At 43.7% G+C, this 16,355-nt stretch overlaps 1 long non-coding RNA gene across 1 annotated transcript in view; it reads left to right on the forward strand.

Annotated features, from left to right (window-relative positions):
- Positions 1 to 16,355, forward strand: part of LOC144229224 (uncharacterized) — an 18,694-nt gene that overhangs the window by 813 nt on the left and 1,526 nt on the right. The window contains exons 2-3 of the long non-coding RNA XR_013334405.1: positions 1,141 to 1,211; positions 14,570 to 14,665. This is a non-coding gene — a long non-coding RNA (uncharacterized LOC144229224). The remainder of the gene's footprint in view (positions 1 to 1,140; positions 1,212 to 14,569; positions 14,666 to 16,355) is intronic.

Here is a 16,355-nt window from a genome sequence, read left to right on the forward strand (position 1 = left end):
CCCCGGCCACCGCGCGCAGCCCAGCCCTGGAGCGCCGGGCCCTCCGCCTCCCCCTCCCGCGGACCTCCAATCCCCAGGGCATTTCTAAAAGGGACCCTCCCCGCCCCTCCGGGGGTAGGCCGCCCGACGGTGCGCCGCGTGCTGCGATGCTAAGCCCTCCTACCGCCCTCGGCGTGGGGGCCGTTTCTCCTGCGGGAGCCCTGAGGAAGGGCACGGGTTCGAGTCAGGCTCCAAAGCCTGCTCTCCATTCTGCGCGTCTACACCACAGGCCATCTCTGATGGAAAAGGGTTCCTTTACATGTTATATTTTAAATCGTTTCTTCCTTCTGCTGTTTTAAAAAAAAAAAAATGTGTGGTAGCATTTCCATCCGGTTTGTCTGTCTGGACAAATCCAGGGTGTGATTTCACGTTTCTGATGTTTTGAGCATGGTTGCGGTGCCAGCCTCCCTGGGGAAATGCTTAAATCTGCATAGAGGCAGAGATTGCCTCTGGGGAATAGGCAGTTTGGGTTTGGGGGTTTGGGTTTGTGTGTGTGTTTGTTTTTGTGGGGTGTTTCGGTTTTTTACTTTCTCCCCTTCAGTATTGTTCCATCTTTTCCCAAGACATGACTTATTTTGTAATGTTTGAAAAGGAAAGAATGAGGACGGCTCTAACTAAAGTCAGGGCCACTGCCATGTTGGACATGCCCTCAGCCAGGGCCCCACAGAGCAGGTTTTTCTCTAACTTTTTTTTTTTAAGGTTTTTATTTATTTTTGAGAGAGAGAGAGAGAGAGAGAGTGAGCAGGGGAGGGGCAGAAAGAGAGGGAGACACAGAACCTGAAACAGGCTCCAGGCTCTGAGCTGTCAGCACAGAGCCTGATGTGGGGCTTGAACTCACGAACAGCAAGATCATGACCTGAGCCGAAGTTGGACGCTTAACCCACTGAGCCACCAGGCGCCCCTCTAATGTTTTTAAAAATATGCTTAAATTCTTGCTCCTTCTGTTGTAGTCTCTTTTGCTAAAAGAGTATTAAGCACCTATCCTGTCCTCGGATACCTGTTTCCCGAGGGCTTCCCTGTTTGTAACAGGCTGCTGAGAGTCCTTCCCACAACCCTCCCCGCCAACTCCCAGCCCCCATACTACATTTTTCTCTTTTTCAGAAGCCTGATGCTATCGGGCCCAGAATTGGCCAGAGAGGGATTCACTACAGACAGGACCACTCAGAAAAACAGTAAGATAAGTCCATGTTGTATATAATACTTTGAAAAGCAAATTGTCAGGAGAGTAGGAGAGAACTGGCTCCTCTTTATTTAACACTTTGTCCTTTGATTTGAATTCTCTCTGTAATCTGTTCAGCCTCTAAACCCTTGCTGAACTGCGGCCCTCTGCCTGGCTCTCGGCAGTTCCTGGATTACAAAGGGAGGGAGCCACATCCCACACCCAGAGGGCCACACATTCTCCTGTGGGATGCAGCTAAGTGATGGCTGGGTGGGGGCCATGGAGCCCAGAATCCTGCCTGTCCCACCAGCCCCACCAGCCCATGTTCCAGAAGGTTCTCAGGAGGAGGAGATGCCTGAGCCAAGTGTTAAAGGACCAGTTGGTCAAGTAAAACACAAGGAAAGGCCATTCCCCACGAGGGAAACATGAAATAATACCAGGGTCCCTCTCTTACTGTGCTGCTCTATACACCATGGTCCCATTCGGAACACTTCACGTGTGTCATATCACTTCGTTCTCACAACTCTGTGGGGCAAGCACTCTTACCGCCCCATTTAAAAGCTGAGGTCCCGGAGGCCCAGGGGATGGAGTGATTTTTCAAGGTCACGTCCTTCGTGAGTGGTGCAGCCAGGATATGAACTGAGGCATCCTGCCTCCAGAGTCCTTGCTCTAACCCTCCATTATCCTCCAGTCTGGTTACCTCCAGAAGTGAGAGGTGGCTGGAACAGAGTTGCAGAGGTGGGTGGAAAGGTGGGCAGGAGCCACAGGATGCTAAGGAGCCCAAACTGTATAGTGAAGATGGGGAGAGAATCGGAAACAACAGGGTGTCGTTATCTGATTTGGGTTTTAGAGAGATTTGTCTTTCTGGAAGGATCGGTGAGACAAAGCTAAGGTTAGCAGGGAAGTGGCTGTGAGCAATCAAATGGACCGATAAGGCAGTCAGGCTGGATGGAGAAGACAGACGAGCCTGAGCTCTACTCAGGAGACAAAGACTGATAGTCAGCACCCAGCTTAGGTGACAGGATGGAGGGGAGCTCTTCCCAGGCCTGCTGGGAACACTGCAATAATAAGCTCAGGCTTTGAAGAAAAGGGAGGAGCCAATGAAGCACCTGTGCCAGATTCCATGTGGACGGAAGGACCCTAATTAGGTCAGTGGCAGGAGGAACGGAAAAGAGGAGGCAAGTGCCAGAGATCATTTTAAAGCAAGTGTTCTTAGTCTGGATAGAACGCAAGGGGTTTGTAAACCTGTATGTGGGAAACACTATATCTTTGTTTTTACTTTTCTCTCACTAAAAGTTATCAACTTCTTTGATGATTAATATAAGAAAATTATTATAGTAACATTAGCAATATTTATGGCTTTGTAATCAATAGAAATCACAGATTTTTCACATCACATTTCCGTGAGAATCTCCGAGTACCATTTGTGGCCCTCACTACTTTCAAATGATGGTAATTACCCCTGGCTTTGGATCCAAGTATTTAATACTATATTAGTGCATTATTACATGCATTACCATATCAACACTTTTTATAATTTCAGAAGCCATATTTTTAAAAAATGTTTAATGTTTATCATTTTTGAGAGAGAGAGAGAGACTGAGTGTGAGCATGGGAGGGTCAGAGAGAGCGGGAGACACAGAATCTGAAATTAGGCTCCAGGCTGTGAGTTGTCAGCACAGAGCCCGACATGGGGCTCAAACCCACAAACCATGAGATCATGACCTGAGCCGAAGTCAGAAGCTTAACCATCTGAGCCACCCAGGTGCCCCTCAGAAGCCATATTTCAAAAAATATGTATTTCCTCTGCAATCCTTTGATTTTGTTTTATTCTCTAAAAAGCATTATTCTAGATGCAATCCAAAGTCTTCACCTTCACATCGAAAGGTTTAGTGATTCAAAGCAAACAGTTAAGAACATCTGGCTTAAAGATAAAATAAGCAATGCTTGTTAATGATTGGAGATGGGGACTGAGGGGGGAAAGAGGAAAAGAAGGATGCTCTAAGAATACCTGGGTGATTGTTAGGGACACCTTTCACCATGGAGAACTCGGAGGAAAGAAAAGTTTGGAGAGGAGGAGGAGGAGGGTCTTCATTTGTGAAGATGTGAGGCGTGAGCAGTTGGAGCTTTCCAGTGGAAAGTTGGAAATGTGGCTACGAAGTTCAGGAGCAACCATGGAATAGAAATCTCACTGCAGAGTCAAGAGCAGAGACTTGTTACAGAATGAACAGGCATATCCAGGAAGAGCATGGAGATGGGGAGGCATGTGGTCTAAGCCAGAGCTTAGTAAGTACCTACACTGGTAGGTACTTAAGGGAACCCCTGAAGGAGAGAAGGCAACAAAAGAGACCAAGATCAAGTAGAGTGGTCAGAGGGGAAGGAGGTGAACCAGAAGGACTGGTGGGTGGGGGGAGAGGGGAGGGGGGTGAACAACAGAAAGGATGCAGGGGAGAGCAGACTCAATGTTTGCAGAGGCACTGGAGAAGGCCCATAGGATGCAAGCCAATCAGAAGTCCAAATCTGGCAGCGGTGACTCTAGGAGACAGTTGCCGAAAGCAGCAAGAAACCAGACCTCAATGCAGTGAGGAATGAGGCAGCAAAGGCCATATATATCAGCTTCTCTTTCAGAACATTGAAAGAGGGAAGAGAGAGGGAAGGAGTCAGGAAGCTTCTGAAAGAGGTAGGCAGGAAGTGGGTGGCCAGAATCAATGATGCTTGTGAGCATGCTTGCAGTGTGACAGGGAAGAGCCAGTGGAGAGCAAGGACAGGCCACCCCACCCAGGGGTGGGGACATCAGTGGAGATCAAGAGATACTGGAAGGGGTGGGTGAATAGGGTAGGAGGCTGGGGCCATCAGGAGGTAAGTGGAGGGAACAAGTAGGGCCATCTGTTCCTCTTCTGGGACAGAAGACGTTAAGTATAAGAGAACACACAGCTCAGTCTGGGTGAGGTGAGAGAGAAGACTGAAGGCATTCCCTCATCCCTGTTTCCTCCTGGTAGAAGTGGCTCAGGGCTTGTGGGGCTGAAATATACGCAGTTTGGGAGGAGGGCCTATTTAAGAAAAAGAACACAAAATTTATAAAATCAAAACTGAAGACAAAGTGGATATGATTTAGAATGAGAAAAGAAGTCACACACATTACAAGTTTTTAAATAAATTTGTTTAATGTTTATTTTTGAATGAGAGAGAGAGACATAGCGTGAGTGGGGGAGAAGAGGGAGAGAGAGAGACATAGCGTGAGTGGGGGAGAAGAGAGAGAGAGAGAGAGAGAGAGAAAGACACAGAATCTGAAGCAGGCTCCAGGCTCTGAGCTGTCAGCACAGAGCCCAGTGTGGGGCTCCAACCCACAAGCCATGAGATCATTCCCTGAGCCGAAGTCAAACACTTAACCAACTGAGCCACCAGGCACCTGTAATTTTTTAAACCCAGATACATACTGCAAACCCTATAAAATTCAGAAAATAATATGATTTCTACTCATTGACTGGCATGCCTCTATCATTCTTTTTTCCCCCCTACGTATTTGGCTATAAAACTCTGATCATCTCTAAAAGGAAAATATTTTGTAGTATTTTCTAAAGAGTGAGTAGAAGAAGAATTCCATATTTCTCCTAATGTGGTTCGTGGCTCTTTGTTTTCTAACATTGATGGATGGGATGCATAAAGCTTGCAACTTGATACACAGACCGCTTGCTGTTTGTAGTACTGCTATGGGCTTCTGTTCCACAAATGCAGGAATTACACTTCTCTCTGATATGATTCCAATTAAAAAAAAGGAAAAAAAAGTGCAACGTAGGTCTTAGCTTGGGCTGCTAGGACAAAAATACCATAGATTGGTGGCTTAAACAACAGATATTTTACATTTTATTTCTCACAGTTCTGGAGTTGGGAAGCCTGAGATCACGTGCCCAGGAGGTCGGGCTCTAATGAGAACCCTCTTCTTGGCTTTCAGACGGCTGCCTTCTCACTCTGGGCCCACATGCCAAAGAGAAAAAGAGCAAGCTCTCCAGTCTCTTCTTATAAGGCCACTAACTCCATCGTAAGGACCTCATCCTCACGATGTCATCTAAACTGAATTAGCTCCCCAAAGTCCCATATCCAATTAGTGTCACCTTGGGTGTTAGGGCTTCAATGTATAAATGGTGGGGACGCCAACATTGATGTGGAAGTGACCAAAACAAGTCCATTCAGTCCAAGTGCATTCAGTCCAGCAAAATGCAGTAATAATTATTAATGTTGCATTTTCTAGTGTGTTCCTGACAGGAAAGGATTTCTGTTTTGACTGTGTCCTGAGAACCAAATCCTCTACTTACAGTTTAATATATCGGAGGATTAAAAGAACTTTCCACAGACCAACTTCTGGCTCTATACCTTTCACACCCTGCTTTCCCCTCTTTCCCTATACCTCTGCTGTTGGGACATACAGCCTGCGTGGGACACACTCCCTCTATCACATCCCACCCTGCACCTACGGCGGGACCAGTGGGGGGTAGGAAGCCTGGGAGCTGCCTCCACACCAGGATGATCAGCTCTAACTGAAATTGATGTGGAAGTGACCAAAACACATAGATGTTCCCCACTAAACTCAGACCAAATGTGTCTCCCACCTAACTCCCTCTTAGCTGAATCCCCATGTACCCACAGCCACCTCAACGCTACCTAACACAGTAACATCTTAACCAGCGCGATTAAGGTATCTTACTTTAAAAATATGTTTCTTACTTTTGCAAACTCAGCAAAAGCAGCACATTGCTGGGGCCTCGCCCAGGGCCCCAGAAGTGAGGGGCTTCTCCAAGCAAGGAGCTTTCCCTTGAAGGTGATTCTATCCCTGCCTCGAGGACACAGGCCGTGAAGGCGAGGGTGTGGAGCAATGATTGAGACAGCTATGAAGTTGGCAATTGTGAGGTGTAGTAACCAGGGGAGTGTTACTTGGGTCTTCAGTCATTTAATCCTCTTAGCGACCCTATGATGTTGGTTCTAAGGAAATCTTCATTTTACACATAGGGAAACCAAGTCATAGAGAGGCTAAGCCACTGGCCCAGGGTCACGCAGGTAGTAAGTGCCAGACCTGAGATTGGAACCCAGGCAGTCTGGCTCACACTTGTACCTAGTACAGGAAACAGTCTCTCCACAGCATAGCCCACAATCTCTACTGCCTCCCAGGATGCTCCAGTCCCACCTGTAACTTTCTGACAGTATATATTTTACATAGGTACCTATTTTCTGTCCCTTGCTACTAAAATACAGACTCTCTGAGGGCAAAGCTGTTTATTTGACTCCCTGCTGTATCCCTGTACCTGGAGCAGGGCTCAGCATGCAATAGGTATGTAGTAAATATTTTTCTGTTTATCCTAAATTCTTTACTGTTCTTCTAAACTCTTTAAGAAGTAGTCTATTGGAAAACTGCAAGAGAAAGTGAAAATAAGAGGAAATACATACCAAAAAAAAAAAAAAAAAAAGGGGAAAGTTTGGCCCACAAGAAATCCAGGAGAGAAAATGAACTTTATTATATATTTTGAGTATATATTATATATTCTTTACAGCTCTGTCCTAAGTATCTGTGATTCATGTTATCCAGTCCCACATGTCTCAGGTCAGGTTGATTATACAGGGAGCCAACTAGCAGTGATCAGATGGTCTTGCATTTTTAGATGGTCTTGAGTGCCCAGCTGAGGTTTGAAAGTCAAAATCTGTATTAGCACTTGACTGCATGATGATGTGTTATGCGATTTTCTCTGGTAATACTCATGGGCCGAAGAAAACAGATGAATGGATGCAAAGTTGAGGGTTTGTTGACTGGCTGTGCCATTAAGTCAAAAGAGAAAGGAGATTGTGTCAGATGAGGAGAATGTCCTTAAAAACCAAGAGGGCTGGGGGCCATTTGTTGGGGAGTGAAGGCCAGATGCCTTGGTAAGGCTGAAGATGGGTGGGCTGGAGACGTAAGAGAGGAAGGATATAGGGTTGAGGTCAGTGGAATTTCAAAGTTCAAGATGTCAGAAGCAAAGAAGTTCTAGGTGATGACAAGGTCTTGTAACAAGAGAGGGGATCTTGATGACAAGTGAACGGAGCTCTCAAATGAGTCATAGGATATGAGAAAATTTGATATTATGTGTGTTAGGCACTAGTGTATAAGTTTATCAACTTGAGCCATGATTTGTAAACTGTAAAGCCAGCTTTAAATATCATATGATCTTTTTGTCCTAGGTATGCAATGTCATTCTCAGAGTTCTAATTTCAAAATATTGAAATATCACATGATATTTAAATATCATCTTCTCTAAGAGTCCACTTTTGATTTAATACACTTTATTTATAATAATTCTAAAACCATGATCCTCCCCCAAATTAACAAACCATGACACGAGCACCATCTCAGTTCAGTAGGCTCATAAAGTTGGGGCTGTTTTTATGTGCTGAAGCTTTAATTCTGTTCATTTGCAGATAAACGCTCACCAAGGAAATGTTACTTCATAGCTCCAGATTAAAGTCCCTTTTAAGACAATCCTGAAGAATCCATATTTTATTCAGTGCTACACACACCATCAAAGACCTGTAGTCTCCAGAAGTTCACACTCTGAGGCTCCAAGACTGTCAATAAATGCATAAAAAAATAATGCTAAACAATGGTAGGGTGGATAAAACCACTTATATCTCCCAGACACCGTGTCCATGAAGTGCTCCAATTACACACATAACCAGCTGATTTTCAGAGAAATGAAAAACATTACTAGGTATTCTACAGTGGCTTTTAAAAAAGATAACAGAAGCTTGAAATTGGATGTAATGTCCAGTGAGGAGTAAGATTTCAACCTCTTTCACTGTGCAGTGCAGCTGGGGATAGGCAAAGAAATGGTTTGTTTGGTTTTTCAGATTTCTTTTTCATCCAGTACTTAGCCTGAAACATTAAAGAAAGATATCAGAAATCCCAGATCAACTGTAGCCAGCAAGGAAGTTGATTTTACTTTAAAGATATTCATAATAAAAGAACCAATCTGTGTGCTCTTTAAATTCACCTGGAATGATAAATCTTACAGAAACCTTTCAAGGTGGAGGTTTTCTAAAAGGCTTTCTACCTTGCACACTTTCTAACCGGGAGTAACTAAGCAATTTCTCCTCTCCCTGCTTTGTAGGAAAGATCGGCAGGCACCTGGGTAGTGTAGAAGTTAGAAGTGAAGGAATCTATGCATCAGGTCCTACATGTAAAGTAATTTTTAGATATTTTATGGAGCTAGGGAAACAATTTTGCCCTTTCCATTTTTCTCCTACTGAGTTTTCCAGATCTCCAAGACAGATGGAGTGCATGTAACAAAACCAACCAAATGCAGAGAATGCAATCTGGGATATTAAAAATAAAATCTTTTCCAAATCTTCACAGGCTCCTTTTAAAAACACTTCTACTCGAGTGTTAAAGCAGCTAACAGAGGTGTCTAAAAATGGAAAGAAGAAGAGGTGCCCCAAGGGTTCTTTTTTCAAAACCAGTCAGCATTAATATTTACTTCTCAGAAAGGGCTCTATATACAATCAGCAAATATGACCAAATTTAGTCATGTGTGGATTGAAGATGATTATAGCCCAGAGAGCTTTCCTTTAAGAATCCTGGAATATAAAAATGCTGAATCTAATCCAGAAATAACGCAAACAGGGTAATGCAATTAGTACCCAGGTATAATGTTAATATGTCAATGGACTCCAAATAAACATTCAGTACCATTATATTATTCAAAGAAATTAGTAAAGAAAATATGGTTAGCTAGCTTTTGACATCGTATCGCTTGCCCTTACTATGAGCTCTTTATTATAGAAACATTGTAGCTTGTATTTTACATTTCATAGCATTTCAATTTTATATTTTCATATTTCATATATTTCATATTTGAATGTAGGAACCTATGAGTCGTGCCTCCTGGGTTTTTAATTTTCTACGTAAAACTCATTTATCCTGAACCGTATGTAATTTCAGATTTTCTAGGAGTAGATTAACCTCACAAAATCATGTTCAAATATCACTATTTCATTGCCACCATCCAAAGAATACATCCATATTCAATTAAATATAAATAAAATTAATTTTTTCTCCTTCCTTTTTCCGCTGGGGCATATAAGTAAATTGTTTGAAATGTATTACTGATGGAAATTAAATGTAAATTACTTACGTCTTCGTTTGCAGAGCCTCTGTGCACTGGGAACTTATCTGGGTGCTGGGGATACAGTCATGACCAAGGCGAACAAGGCCCAGTCAGGCTAAAAGCGGAGACTGGCAAGAGCCCTGTAAATAAGCAAATGGATGAACAGGCCATTGCAGATAGTGATGCGTGCTGTGAAGGAAGGAAATCTGCTGATGGTGGAGAGGGTGCCCAGAGAGGGTAAGAAGCAGGGAACAGGATGTTGGAGAATTTGGAGACAGTGACTTTGGATCGCTGGAGGGGAAGGAGTCAGCTCCACGGAGAGTTGGGAGTGGGGGGACCGAGGTAGGAAGGAGCTTGGTGTGTTCATATAACAGAAGTGTGGCCAGCGGGGGCTGGATTCGGGGGTGGGGGTGGAGAGTGGTGAGAGATGAGATCCAGGTGCTATTTCGTAGTGAAGGTGTGGTTTGGAGTGCATTCTAAGAGTGAGGAGCAGCCATAGGCACTGCCCGCACTCTGTTAGAGATCACTCTGTCTCCTGGAGGCAATCGGATGGGACAGGGGCAAGAATGAAGGCAGGGACACCAGCTGGACCAGGGCAGGAGTCTGAGAGAGTCCCAGTGGTGGCCCCAAGTAGGGCACGGGCAGTGGCCATAATGGGGATGGGGACAAGTGTTCAAATTCAAACCAGATTGTAGAGATACCAACCTAAAGGACTTGCTGTTAGTTAAATGCATTTTCCCAAAGTTCTCCCTCTTGGGCTGCATTTCCTTTTTTTTTTTTTTTTTAAATTTTTTTTTTTTTTTTTNAGGCACCCCTGGGCTGCATTTCCAAAGCTTTACAGAAACAATTTTAGGTCCAAGCTCCTGGACCTCACCTCTACTCATATGCATATACGTGCCTACTTTTCAGGCCTTGGGAAAGTACATTCCAACCCTCTTAAATCAGTCAGTCCAAAAGGCTTACCTTAGGGCACCTGGATGGCACAGTTGGTTAAGCCTCCGACTTCGGCTCAGGTCATGGTCTAATATGGGTTCCAGCCCTGCATCAGGCTCTGTGCTGACAGCCAGCTCAGAACCTGGAGCCTGTTTCAGATTCTGTATCTCCCTGTCTCTCTGACCCTCCCCTGCTCAGGCTGTCTCTCTCTCTCAGAAATAAATAAAACATAAAGAGAAACAAAAACCCAAAAGGCTTACCTTAGCCTTCCTTCCAATGTGCCAAGTGCACTTCAGCCACTTTTCTGTCTGTAGATCCCCAAAACGACGCTCCAGACAGCCTTTCCTAGGCCCTTCCACCTTACGGTCCATAGCCTCCTTCAGACATCTAGAGAAATCCCTGAATGGTCATTTCATATTTGTGCATGACTTTACATGTGCCCCAGACTTCAGCCCCCTCAGGGGGTCTGTCCTAGAAACCATAGCAGCTGTTATAACATTAGCAAAGCCCCGCTCAATCCTGGGGTCTTCACTGGGCCCCACTTCCTTCACAGAGGACACAGCCCTAAGCATTGCCATGTTGCAGTTGGGAAAATCCTAAGCAAAGCCAGTTACGTGTTTTGCAAATTGCAAGACATCACCCAGCTAGGTTTTCAGTCAGGCAAAGCCCACCTGGGCACTTAACCTCTTCTTTCTCCAAGAACAGCTGCCCCAAGGACTTGGTTAAACATCATAGTCAGAACACAACTCTGGAGCCAGATTGCCTGAACTTGAATCTGAGTGTCACCATGTTTTAGTTGTGTGACTTTGGCCAAGACACTTAATCTCTCTCTCTCTCTCTCTCTCTCTCTCTCTCTCTCTCTCTCTCAGCCTCTGTCTCTCCATCTGTAAAGAAGAGATGATATGAATACTGCCTTGTAAGGTGGGGATGAAAGGAGTTACCAGATAGAATTTAGAATGGTACCTGGTATAGAACTCATGCTATGTAAGTGTTAGCTGTCACCCTCATCATTCTCCTGTACTGCCCACAGAGGTGTCACCCTCATTTCATATTTGTGCATCAGAAATTCAGCTATGTGATTGTTGAGCCATTACCAAGCCCCCTGGGAAGGCACCAAGGTGGATGTGGTCAGGAGAGTGCATGGTGAGGTCATTCCAGGAAAGCTTGGTAGGGGGGGCAAAGTGATGAGGTGAACTCAGAGCTACGGAAGAGACACTTAATAAGTTGTGACTCATTTACTCTGAATAATGCATCTGAAGTGAAGACATTTTTAAAGCGTTCTCTGGATTAAATTACTTACCATTCTGAGGCTCGTCTCCCTGAACAGGAAGGGTGTGCAGCCGACAGAGGGGAGCCTGTGTTTTGCAATAACTCTGAGTTGAAGTTCTGCATCTCAAGCTCCTGCCTTCACTTCGTTGTTTCCCTACAGCTTCTAGGATGCTTCCCAGTCAATATAAACTAGAGTCCCCCCTGGTAATGACAAACTTCAGTAACTTAATATGAAGTTTACTTCTTGTTCATGCTACAGTCCCCCATGGAAGGGATAAGAAGGTCTAACTTGTTGCGGTAATTGAGGAACCAGATTGGGAAGGGCTCCATCTTAACATGCCTCCCCAATCATAGGAGGAAGAGAGAAGGGGTGTGACAAACTATATGTTGGGTCTTGAAGCTTCTACCTGGAAATGATCCATCATTTCTCATTTAACTCATCTAACTATTATCTCGTATTTCTTTTGTCAAAGCAAGTCATATAGCCATGCCTGGGCTTAAAAGGGAGAATGGTATAATTTTCCTAAAGGGGAGTACCCCCAAATACTTGGAGTTAACTGAAAATTAACAGAAAATCCACCTAAAAGCAGCTTAAATAATTAAGGGGTTATTTTCTCACACAAGATGTTTGGAGGTGGATCAAGGCTCGGGTTAGTAAGTCCAGCAGCTCAAGAATGTCTTCAGGGACCTACTTTATCACCATGTTTTCACTTTTCCATCCTTAGGGTACCAGCAATATCTGTCTTCATGGTTACAAGATGGCTGCAGCAGTGTCAGCCATCACATGCAGACAAACAACATCCAGGGAAGAACAGTAGTGTTCTCTTTCATTAGTCTCATAGGATTGAGAATATCTTTTCCAGAACCTCCAACTTGCCTTGGGTCCTATTGGCTAGAATTAAATCACATGAACATGACTTAGCCAGTCACGGGCAAGAGGGATATGATCACTTCCTAGGATAAAACAGGACCCATTTTCCCTTTGCAAAAACAACTGTGATTTCTCTAAGCAATATGCCACTGAACATAAGAAATCAGGAGAGTGTAGCCCAGTTTTACCAATTCTGGTAAACTCCTTTGTTCAGAGTGTAAATAAAGAGGGACTGCAATTCCCTTCATGAAAAGCCTGCATTTGTGCTCACGTAATTATTCACAGTTGAATAACTATGGGCAAATAAAGCAAGCAAAACAGGCATCTAATAGGGAAGGATCATTTACCTAAGGGTCAGGGAAATAAGAAACTACTTTGGATTGATATTACATCCGCCTCAAAAGAGTTGACTAAGAGAATTCACCACTCTCTTTCTTTGTGACCACCCCCATCTACAGCCTAAACACCCTTTCTTCATCGTTCACCCACCACACTTTATTGCCTTTATCTGTCTACCTGTCTGTCTCCAACTGCAAGATTATAAGCTCTTTGAAAGATGTGCCCTGTTTCATCTATTTATTCCTGAGCATGTTAAAAATAATAATGGGTAACATCAATTGATTGCCCACGGCCCATTCTAAGTTCTAAATGAATTGATTCTTGTAATACAACTGTCCCATGAGGTATGTGCTATTGTGCTATTATTTATGCTTAATACATGAAGAGTTGGAGGGTCAAAAGGTTAAGTCATTTGACCAAATGTACACGACTAGTAAATGAGAGAGTTGAATTTCAAATGAAGGTAGCCGAGTTGGGTTATGGGTAGCATATTTGCCCCCCAAATGGATGAACCTAATATGCTGTAGTATACAGTATGAAGGTGAGAGAGAACAGGGGTGAAGGACAGGTGATACCATCTTTTATTTACATGAGGAATTTGAAGTCAAGTTTGATAGACTTAAAATCCCTGAAGGTAGAGACCATGTATGTTCCCCTTGCTAAATCTGGTGTCTCTAACTCCTTGTACACTTCCTGGCACACAGTAGGTCCTCATGTGTTCCTGGAAGTGGGGGAGGAAGGGCAGGGGGGACCAAAGGAGGAAGGAAAAGAGGGAAGGGGGGAGGAAGAGAGAATGAAGGAATAAAAACTGTTAATGTCCTCTTTCTCTTGCTCTTTGGATTTTTAATCGTCCCTTCCTGTATCATTTCTATGGGTAACTTGGTTTCTAAAATCTGTAACATCTTACTTAAGGTAAAAGGAAGTGTTAGTTTCTCTAAGTATCAAGAATTCTCAAAGAGAAGTCTTTAAATGTAACATTGTTACAGAGGCAGGAAGCCTCTTTGCTGCCCTATAATTCATTTGGCTTTTGAAACAATGTATCTTATATAAAGTAGATTGTTCTCAAACTGAAGCACTTTTTAAGAATTTAGACTTGTGCTTTTCCTTCTAATTGTGTGCTTCTTGCAGTGTCAATACAATTCATGTCAATAAATTCAATGTCAATAAATACTGATTTATTTCTTTTTAAATCAGCACAAGGCCATAAACAAATGAACAGCAATAATTAAGGAAATGACCACTGTCAGTTGATGGAATTATTACTTCAGCAGTACCTCCACCAGCAACGTATTACGGTAGACAGATAATAATTCGCAAACACAGAAAGCACTACTTTTCTGCTTGTATTTCAGCACCAGCATTATAGGGCTCTGCTTTCATAGATTGCTCCAAACAGTCATACAGATTTAGTACATCAGATCTAATCTTTGGGCCATCTCCACCCGACTATAGTTTTAATCAGCAAAATAAAATTCTGGTGAAACTGAATAATTATACTGTTGTCACCAGTGAATGTAATGTGTTCTTATTCTTAAAAGGTGTCCAAGTTTCTATGGTTGATTTTGTTGTTTTGATTCCTATCCAGAGGTCTAACTTTATAAAGTGCTTTGTTTCTTTGGTCTAACCTTGAACTGGAACTTCATGAGTCTCTGAATATCCCAATTTTTCCTAATATCCCATTTTTTTCTTGGTTCTTTATTCTCAGATAATTTTCAGATTTCATTCAAATTTCTTTGAGTTATTAGGGATTATTTTTTCAGATGTCTCATCCAATGTCAACATATCTAAAAATGAACTCACTGATTTCTCTCCTCCATTTGTCTTTTCTCCTAGGTTCTGTCTCTTGGTTGATGACACCTTCCTTCACTCTTTGATCCAAACCAACATTTAGCCACTTTGGATGGATGGCTGTTTTTCTGCTTATATCCAGTTAGTTGATAAGTCCATTCATTCAACCTCTAGATCCATCATTCCCTTTTCATTCTCATGCCCTAAGTCAGTCCCTCATGGTCCACACCCAGAATATTGTGGTGACCATCGTCCCTCCCAACTGGCTTCCACTGTTAATCTCTTACCCTGCCAACCCATTCTTTATATTTCCATTCACTTACTTTCTTTAACTTTTTTTTTATTTTTAAAGGTTTATTTATCCATTTTGTGGGTGGGGGAAGGGTCAGAGAAAGAGAAAGAGAATCCTAAGAAAGCTCCACACTCAGTGGAGAGCCTGACACGGGGCTCCATCCCATGCCTGTGAGATCATGACCTGAGCCAAAATCAAGAATCTGATGCTTAAGTGATGGAGCCACCCGGCACCCCTCCATTAAATTATTTTCTACAAGAGAGATGTATCATGCTTCTTCTCTGCTCAGAAACCTACAATCACTCACTATGGCCAATTTTTTAAAAGTCCAAACTCCTTAGTAACATTTAAGACTCATCTTCAGTTACTTGCACCCTACCTCAGTAGTCCCATCCCCTTTCACTCCCCACCATTACCTTCTTTAGTGCTGCACATATATATATTTTTTCCCCTCAAATTTATTGTGACACTTCTCAGTTCTATCTGCCTGGCAAAATCCAAATCACCTTCAAATACCCTCCTTTTATGGAAAGGTCCTTGATCTCCACGCAGAGTTAGTCATTCCTTCTTTGCTCTCTTACAGTTTTGTTTCTGTTCTTTTTTTTTTTTAATGTTTTACTTATTTCTGAGAGAGAGAGAGAGAGAGAGAGAGAGACAGCCTGAGCAGAGGAGGGGCAGAGAGAGAGAGGGAGACACAGAATCTGAAGCAGGCTCCAGGCTCTGAGCTAGCTGTCAGCACAGAGCCCGACACGGGGCTCGAACCCACGAACCGTGAGATCATGACCTGAGCCGAAGTCAGACATTTAACCGATTGAGCCACCCTGGCGCCTCATTGTTTCTGTTCTTATGAAGCACCTGTCTTACTTAGGTCAGGCTCCTGGAAGCAGACCCCGAGACGAGGATTTGTAGCAAAGTGTTTTATTAAGGAAATGTTCCCAGAAGAGATTGGCACATGAAGGAGATAAGAAAACAGACAAGAGAAATGGACTGAGCAAGAGTGGCTTTAGACAGGGTCCCAGAGGGAGTGCTCTGCTCATTCAGTAGGGAAAGCCTGGACATTAATTTGTGTCCTGCTGTAAGGCAAGGGGGCTGAGACTTCTTATCCCTACACCGAGCAGAGTCACTGGCAAGCAGCTCAGCTCTGAGCACTTCCCACTCTCTGAATATGTACACAGTACTCAAGGGCAGCCACTCCGTGAGCCATTGGAGGCAAAAGTATGTCAGAGCTGATGGAGGAGAACGGGAATGGGTCCCCAGGCATTCGAGAGGGGGCAGACAATGTCCGCTATCCTTCTCACTATAGTCTGTCTTGTTTCCACTCATGCACCTCCAGCCCCAGAAGAGGGAATTCCTTGGGAGGAAAGACCCCTTCTTAGTCATCCTTATGTCCCTACAGCGGAGAGGACATTACTTCCCACCTGGAAGTCTTAAATAGCATTTATTGGTTCCAACTGAATACTCCTTCTGTAGGTCTTGTGCAACATTTTTGCTGCTACTAGCCATATTGCTGAGATTCCCTCCCTCCCCCCCCCGCCCCCC

This window comes from Crocuta crocuta, unplaced genomic scaffold (assembly GCF_008692635.1).
Source record: "Crocuta crocuta isolate KB4526 unplaced genomic scaffold, BGI_CrCroc_1.0 scaffold163, whole genome shotgun sequence".
Lineage (NCBI taxonomy): Eukaryota > Metazoa > Chordata > Mammalia > Carnivora > Hyaenidae > Crocuta > Crocuta crocuta.